An 8,149-nucleotide genomic window follows, 5' to 3' on the forward strand; every position below is an offset into this window, starting at 1 on the left:
TTGGGGTGTGCTATGCTTCTTGGATATGTACATCTGTCTCTTTCAGTAGATTTGGGAAGTTTTCAGCCATTATTTCCTGCAACACTCCTTCTGATCCCTTTCCCTTCTCTTCTCCTTCTGGGATGCTTATTATATGTATGTTTGTGCATTTTGCATCGTCATTCAGATCCTTAAGTCCTAGCTGGATTTTTTCCATCTTTTTATTGATCAATTCTACTATCTGTTTGATTTCCGATGTACTGTCTTCCACATCACTAATTCTCTGCTCTGCCTCTTCTAATCTGCTGCTATTTGCTGTGAGTGTATTTTTGCTTTCTTGAACTGTGGTGTTCATTCCCATCATATCTGTTATCTTTTTGCTTATGTCTGCAATTTCCCCTAAGTGTTGTCTTTATATTGTTAACCTCTTTCTTTACTTCATTAAATTTTTCGGTGATATTTGTTCTGAGATCTTTAATTACTTGTGCGAAGTTCTGGTCCCCTTCCTGGTTTTTAGTTTGTTCATTAGATTCAGCTATGTTTTCCTGATTACTGTTTTGGTTTGTAGATTTTTCTTGCTGTCTGGTCATCATTTTATCTTGACAGGTTTAATCAGTTCCTTAGCTTCTTTGTCTAGTCTTGGGGATTAATTAGCTGGTTTTTTTGCGTAAGTGTTATATCTTCTCTTTGTCACATTGTTCTTCTTATTCTAATTTCTTATTGCTGGCTGAGTTCACTTTGAAGGAAAGTATTAGGGCCAGGGAAAGGCAATTGTGTAAGAAAGGAAAATGTGTAAAGTAGTATTGGTAATAAATGTTAACAGAGCAACAATATGAGATCTGGGAGGATGGATATTAGATTCATGTAAGTTGTGTAGAGTCATAGCAGTTGGTAGAGTACCTATAATGAGGTAGTCGACTCAATATGGGAGGAATATGGTATGAATTAAAAAGCTAGTGTTTTCATGAGAGAGGGAAAGAGAAAAGAAAGGCAGTAGTTTCAAGAGTAGATAAAAGTCAGAAAACAAAACAAAGGCATTAGAAATAGAGATTTAGACAATTTGGGGATCAAAGAAAGGGAGGTGGAATATAGGAGAGACAGTAGATGATGGAGGATATCAAGATGTGGGGGAAAGGGGATAGTGTAGGCAGCCAAAATGAATTCACACAGAAAGAAGGCAACAGAGGATGAGGAAACCCAGCAAATGTGAGGTGTTCCCTGCAGCACCTATTGTATAATTAAGATAAAATAAAATAAGAAGAAAATGAGGGACAAGAGAAAAGAGAAAAAAAAACAGAGAAGAAAGAAACAAAAACGGGAGGTGGGTAAAAAAAGGGAGGGGAACAAGTAAGGAAAAGGAAAGAAGATATAGAACACCAACAACAGCAACAACAAAAATCCCCTAAATAAATGGAAAAAAAAGACTTTGTGGGATATAATTGGAGAAAAAACTAGGAAATAATGCAATATTAGCAACCAGGACAATAACAAATAAAAAATAAAAAATTAAAAATAAAATAAAGAGAAATGCAAATGTTGAGGGCTAGGAAAATCAAGGACCTCCGATGGGCCTCTGGGTGTGGTGGATTCAGGGATGGATAGTCTGTAACATTGCAGACTCAAGAGGTGTGAGTCTCTGGGGTGTGGGCCACCAGGGTTTAGGGGACACAGACCTGGCAACCTCAAATCCAGTTAACAGGGAGCCTGGCAGCATCGCAGTGTAACACAGCCTTCAGGGATCCCTGCAGCTGGGTGCCAGCCCTATCGGAGAGGTCACATCCACCAACTCTGACCTATGTGTCTGAAACCCGCAATTCCCCCTCTCACTAGGGTCTCTTCTGTGTCGACTTCAGGACACTTCCTGCCCTGCAAGCCCCTGAAACAGCCAATTGGGGGCGCCTCTATATTGCAGCCAATTTAAGGATGCTGCAGATCCGCAGCTAGGCCTAGGGGGCGGGGCTCTAGCCAGAAGCGCTGTATAAGTGTCTGAAACCGAAAATCCCATGCCTTGGAAAAGATTCTCCTAATTGGCTTCCAGACGTCTCCCACCCTGCAATCCCCGGAAATTGCCTCCTCATGATGTCTTTTTACTGCGAGCAATTTAAGGCTGCTGCAGATCAGCAGCCGGCCTTGGGGGCAGGCCTCTAGCCGGAAGCGCTATTATTCATGTCAGAAATCAAAAATTCCCCGTCTCGCAAAAAACTCCCATGTGTCTCACCAAATTGGTTTGCGAAGGCCTCCTGCCCTGTTGGCCCCTTAATAGCTTGCTCAGGGCTTAAGAATTCCCCATTACCACAGCGCCTCCAGGAATCACCACTGCAGTGCTGGTGCCATGGTTCCGCCTGCCCCAGGGGGGAGCATCCCGCACGCAGCCCCTAACTCCATTTAAGAGAGCCTCAATTTTATCTTTTACACGAATATTCTCTGTTACCTTCCCACCAAATCGATGTCCAGACACCTCCTGCCCTGCAAAATCCTGAAACAGCCTGGTCCTGAAGAATTTCTAACACTGCCCAGCCGCTTCTTTGCAGGAGAGACTATCACGTGCACTCACTCAACCACCATCTTCTCCCCCTCATGTATTGCTTTTCTCTTGCTGCTCTCAGAATTCTCTCTTTGTATTTGGCATTTGACAATCTGATGAGTATATGTCTTAGAGTTGGTCTATTTGGATTTTTTCAGATGGGAGTACATTGTGCTTCTTGGACAGGGATATGTATGTCCTTCAATAGGGTTGGGAAATTTTCTACCATTATTTCTTTAAATATTCCTTCAGCCCCTTTTCCCTTCTCTTCTCCTTCTGGGACACCCATGACATGTATGTTTGCATGCCTTTGCTGTCATTTAGTTCCCTGAGACCATGTTCAATTTTTTCCATTATTTTTTCATCTGTTCTTTTGTATATTCACTTTCAGTGTTCTTTTCTTCAAGCTTACCAGTCCTTTCTTCTGCCTCCTCAAATCTGCTATTATATAATCCCAAAGTTTTTAAAATTTCATTTATTGCACATTTCATTCCCATAAGATCTGCTATTTTTCTATGTATGCTATCAAAATCTTCTTTGTGATTATCCAATATCTTCTTAATACCCTTAATCTCTTTAACCATCTCATTGAATTCATTAGGGAGATTTGTTTGAACATCTATGGTTAATTGTCTCAAATCCTTAATGTCAGCTGGAGACTTATCTTGTTCCTTTAACTGGCCCATAGCTTCCTGTTTCTTGATGTGGATCGGAGCTTCAAGTTTTAGCCACAGAATACTCCCTGGAGCAGCTTGTGCCACCAGAGTAGGCTAATCACTGGCCTCCGGGGCATGGCTGGTAATTTTCTGGAGAGGTTGGCACAGGTTCCTGAAGCTTCCTCCCTGCTGGAGGTGGCACTGGGGCCTAGGCTAGAACTGCAATATGATATGGATGGAAAGAAGCTGGTCCCCACCAGCTCTGGGATTTTCATTCTGCCTCGCTTCCTCTCATGCCAGGTGCAGAGTTAAGATGGCAGCTACTGGCCTCTTTCAAACTTTAGCTCTTCTCAGGGTTATACTGCAGCCTGCTGAATTTACTCATCAGTAGCTTAAATTGGTGCCCAACCATCTCTTACTCCCCCATTTTTGGGAAGTGGAGCTTTCAATTCCAGCTGAGGAACAGCTCCTAAGTTGGTTTGTGCCTCCATGGAGGATGGACACTGGCCTCTGGGGCATGGAGCACTCTACTCATGAGTCTTCTCTGGAGATGGGCAGTCTCCTCCTTCCAATCCTTCAAAGATGTTGCAGGATGCTCTTCTGGTATGTGGAAGCCCCCAAATAGGCACTTCAGCTAGGTCCAGAGAGCTCTGAGTGTTTGCTAACTGCCCTGTAGCAAGAGCTGACTCCAGAAGCTCCTTACTCCACTGCCATCTTGCTGGTTCTCTTCAGGTCTGTTTTTAAAAAATTTATTGAAGTATACTACTCATATATAAACATTCATAAACAATAAGTTATAGTAGTAGTTATGAATTTAGAAAACAAACATATATAACATCATATAGGGCTCTCAAACCTCATTCTACCACCAATACCTTGCATTATTGTGAAACATTTTTCACTAATGATCAAAATGCATCCTCAGTGTATTACTACTAACCAAAGTATCTTACATTTGGTATATTTTTCCATCAACCCACCCTATTATTATTATATTTATATCAATTTTACATGAATATACATAAACAATAAGTATATAGTAAAAGTTGTGAAGTTACAAAACAAACATGCATAATATCATAGAGAGGTCCCATACAGCAACACACCACCAATACCTTACATTGTTGTGAGATATTTGTTACAAATTATGGAAGAATATCATCAAATTTTACTACTATAGTCCATAAATTACATTTTATGTTTTCCCCCAACTGACACTATTATTAATCTTTAAAATATATTTTTTATTACAGAAGTTGTGAATTTACAAAACAATCATGCACATCCACAGAACTGCCATACAACATCCCTCAATCAGCACACCACACTGTGGTGGAACATTTGTTACAGATTATGAGCTAATGTCGTCAGACTATTTCCACCATAACATGGCCCATTGCATTCATTTGGCACAGTTTCCATACTCCCCCGTTATCAACATAGTACATCTTTGGCATAGATGCATGAATATTACAGTATTGCTGTTAACCACAGTCCATAGGTCACTCCAGTTGTATTTTCCCATAATTCTTCATATTCCCACCACCCTGCAATTGTGACATACATCTGCTCTACTTAATAAAAGACTTTCCTGCATCTGTATCATCAACCACAATTCTCATCCGCCTCTGGGTTTAATGGGTTATTCAGTCCCTACCTTCTAATTTATTTTTAATCTTATCTAATGTGATTTTAATTCCCATAAATTATGTTACTTTTCTTTTCATGCTTTCAAATTCTTCTTTATGCTCACCCAATGTCTCCTTAAATATACTTAACATACTTTTGTTTGTATACCATTGATTATTTGTTTCCAATCCTGTGTCTTGTGTGAAGTTTTAATTTTTTTTCTTTGACTGAAGCATATCTTCCTGTTTATTAGCTTGGCTTGTAATTTTTTGCTGATGTCTTGCTGATAGTCACTCTCTTTTTCCTAAGCATTTATTGTTGATTGGCTTTGTGTGGTGAAAGCTCTTCTTTAGCTCTTGGTAAAACTTATTTTAGATCTTTGGAATTACCCATGTCTAACTGATCAAAACAGGGCCAAGGACTCATGGTTGGGTGTCAGGCAAGTTCCAAAGGGTCCTGGTGAGAAGGGCAAACACCAGACATCTTCACTTGTAAATGATCCTTCTCAAGGGAATCTCCTGCCTGTTCCTGTCATCATGCAGTTCCTCTCCCACCATAAAAATGGCCTACATTTTTTTGTCTCTCTCCCCAGTAAATGCACAGGGGACCCACAGTTTGTGCAATCTGCTTGCCATGCTTGGAAAATGCAGTCTTGAGTTGAGCCTTGTCCTATGCGTTGGGACAGCTTCTTCTAAGCACGAAATTCCTGGGAAGAAAGACTCATTGCACTGTTGTGAGAATCCTCACAACCTTAGTGCAAAGCTGTACAGATACTAGGGGCACAACATAATTTTACTGATGAATTCCTATGAATATGAGGCTCACGTGCTGCACAAGATGGATACCTACTTAAGATAACGGAGGTAATGTGTTAACCTTGAAATCAGTGTTCCAGGGATCTTGATCACTGATTATTTTTAGAAAAGTATTGTGTTCACTTAGGAAAAACATATGTAGTGAGAATTATATCTCATCTAAATAAATTAAAAGAATTATATAATTCTCATGATGTTGAAATTTCAAGGCATTATCTGTCATGTGAAATATTCAAATATAACGCAGGTATATATGTTTATTGAGCTGAGAATATTAGGAGATTTTGAAAATGTAGGAATCTGGTGGCTATTTCTTTGGTAAAGTTAAGAACCACTTAATAATATTAACAGTCCTCTTGGCTGTTTGTAATGACAAGTTTTGTCATATTTTATGAGGATGGTTTCTAAGATAAATTAGTAGATATTCCTTGTCTATATTACTTTTTGGGTTTCATATACTTGGTATGCTTGAATGACACCACCATCAGAAAACTTATTGATGAGTTGTGAAATTGGTCAACCAGGAAAGCAGGCAGCTGCTATGAGCTCATTGTAACATCAAGCAGGCCAGCAGCAATCTTTGTCTTCTGAAATTCCAGCTGGGGCTAAAAGCTGCATAACTCAGAGCTGGGACTTTCCCTGGTGAGTGCCAGGGGCTAGGCCTGGGCCTGAAGAATCTGACCTTTGTCCCTCTTTGGAATTGTGATGTTGGTTCAGGTGAAGCCCTCAAGAACAGTTCAGTGAAAGACCTTGAATAAAAGGGTCAACTCAGACCAGCAGAATATCTCAACCTACATGTAATATCAAGTGTTAAAAACTGCTTTTTGACCTTGAGCAAAAGGGGGAAATGGAAAGAAAAACATGAATTCATATGGCTATGAGTCTCCAAAAAAGACTCGGGATGTCATCATAGGGGTCATGCTTATGCACACCTCAGCAAGGTCCCAGAGACAGCCAAAGTAGATAGAAGCCCAGGTACTGGTTCTCCTGAGGGCTACAGAGACCCACTGGTTCTATGGTCATGGAAGATGGCTCTGGAGTTCAGTACCATGTCAATTGGCCCTACTTTGGAGTTTGTGTTCCTGAGTGTGATGGAGTTGGACTCAGATGTGACCTTTCTACACATGCCTCTTCTGTCACTATTACTGGACCTGTGGTTGGCACTGGGGGTGGTGTATACTCAGGAGACATGAATCTCTGGACTGGCCTTGTACCAGCTGGGCCCTGGACCTAAGCAGACTTGCAATTCCTTCTCTCTGGTTCATTGCACTTACCCAGATAAACTAACAGGGAGGTGAAGATGGTCAATGACCACACCAGGGCACCCAGAGTACTTACAACTCCATGTAGGAGAATCACATCCATCAACCATGTGGAACCTAAGCCCCTTTCTATATAGAAGTAGAGTGGACATCATTATCACAGGGTCCACAGGATGAAGGAATAAAATATGGATTAGAGTCTCCTTACTGGTATTCTTCTATAGAACTATTGTGACTAGTAATGGAAGAAACTGTAGCATGATGTATGAGACAGTGGTCATGGCAGTTGTTCAAAGAAGGGAGAGGGAAGAAAAGATGTGATATGGGGGCATTTTTGGGGCTTGGAGTTGTCCTAAATGATATTGCAGGGACAGATGCTGGATATTATATATCCTGTCATAACCCATTGAGTGTACTGGGGGAGAGTGTAAAATACAATGTAAACTATAATCTATGTGGTACAGCAGTGCTCCAAAACGTATTCGCCAAATGCAATGAATGTGCCACAATGATGAAAGAGGTTCTTGTTGTGGAAGGAGTATGGGGTATGTAGGAACCTATTGTAGTTTTTAATGTATCATATTTTGTGTTCTATATGTCTTCCAAAAATGCAAAAATAAATAAATGCCCCAAAAATATTGCTGACGCTTAAAACCCATGTAATTTTAAAAATCTCATCTTGTGCTTGCTTTGACAGTACATATACTAAATTTGGAATGATACAGAGAATATTAACATGGGTCCTGCACAAAGATGACAAGCAAATTCATGGAACTTTTGTATTTTTGATAAGAGTTTAATATCCATGATATATAAAGAGATCATACAACTCCACAATAAAGAGACAAACTGCCCAATTAAAAAATAGGCAAAAGAGAGACCACCAGCAAGATAGTGACAGATTAAGGAGTTCCTAGGGTCAGCTCTTCTTACAGGGCAGTTAGCAAACACCCAGAGCTCTCTGGAGCTAGCTGAAGCACCTGTTTGGGGGCACCGGGAGACCAGAAGAACATTTTGCAATGTCTTTGAAGGAGTGGAAGGAGGAGACTGCCTGTCTGCAGAGAAGACTCATAAGTAGAGTGCTCCACACCCCGGAGGCCGGTGTCCATCCTCCACTGGAGGTACAAGCCTTAGGAGCTGTTCCGAGGCTGGAAACAAAAATTCCACTCCCCCAAAATGGGGGAGGAAGACATGGTTGGGCACTGATTTCAGCAATTGATGAGGAAATTCAGTGGGCTACAGTATAATCCTGGGAATAGCTAAAGCTTGAGCCTGTCCAATTCA

At 40.8% G+C, this 8,149-nt stretch overlaps 1 non-coding gene across 1 annotated transcript; it reads left to right on the forward strand.

Annotated features, from left to right (window-relative positions):
- Positions 1 to 7,546: 7,546 nt before the first annotated feature.
- Positions 7,547 to 7,653, forward strand: LOC111766939 (U6 spliceosomal RNA). The gene has a single exon (XR_002798856.1). It is a non-coding gene; the product is annotated as a U6 spliceosomal RNA (small nuclear RNA).
- Positions 7,654 to 8,149: the final 496 nt, after the last annotated feature.

Source organism: Dasypus novemcinctus, chromosome 16 (genome assembly GCF_030445035.2).
Source record: "Dasypus novemcinctus isolate mDasNov1 chromosome 16, mDasNov1.1.hap2, whole genome shotgun sequence".
NCBI lineage: Eukaryota > Metazoa > Chordata > Mammalia > Cingulata > Dasypodidae > Dasypus > Dasypus novemcinctus.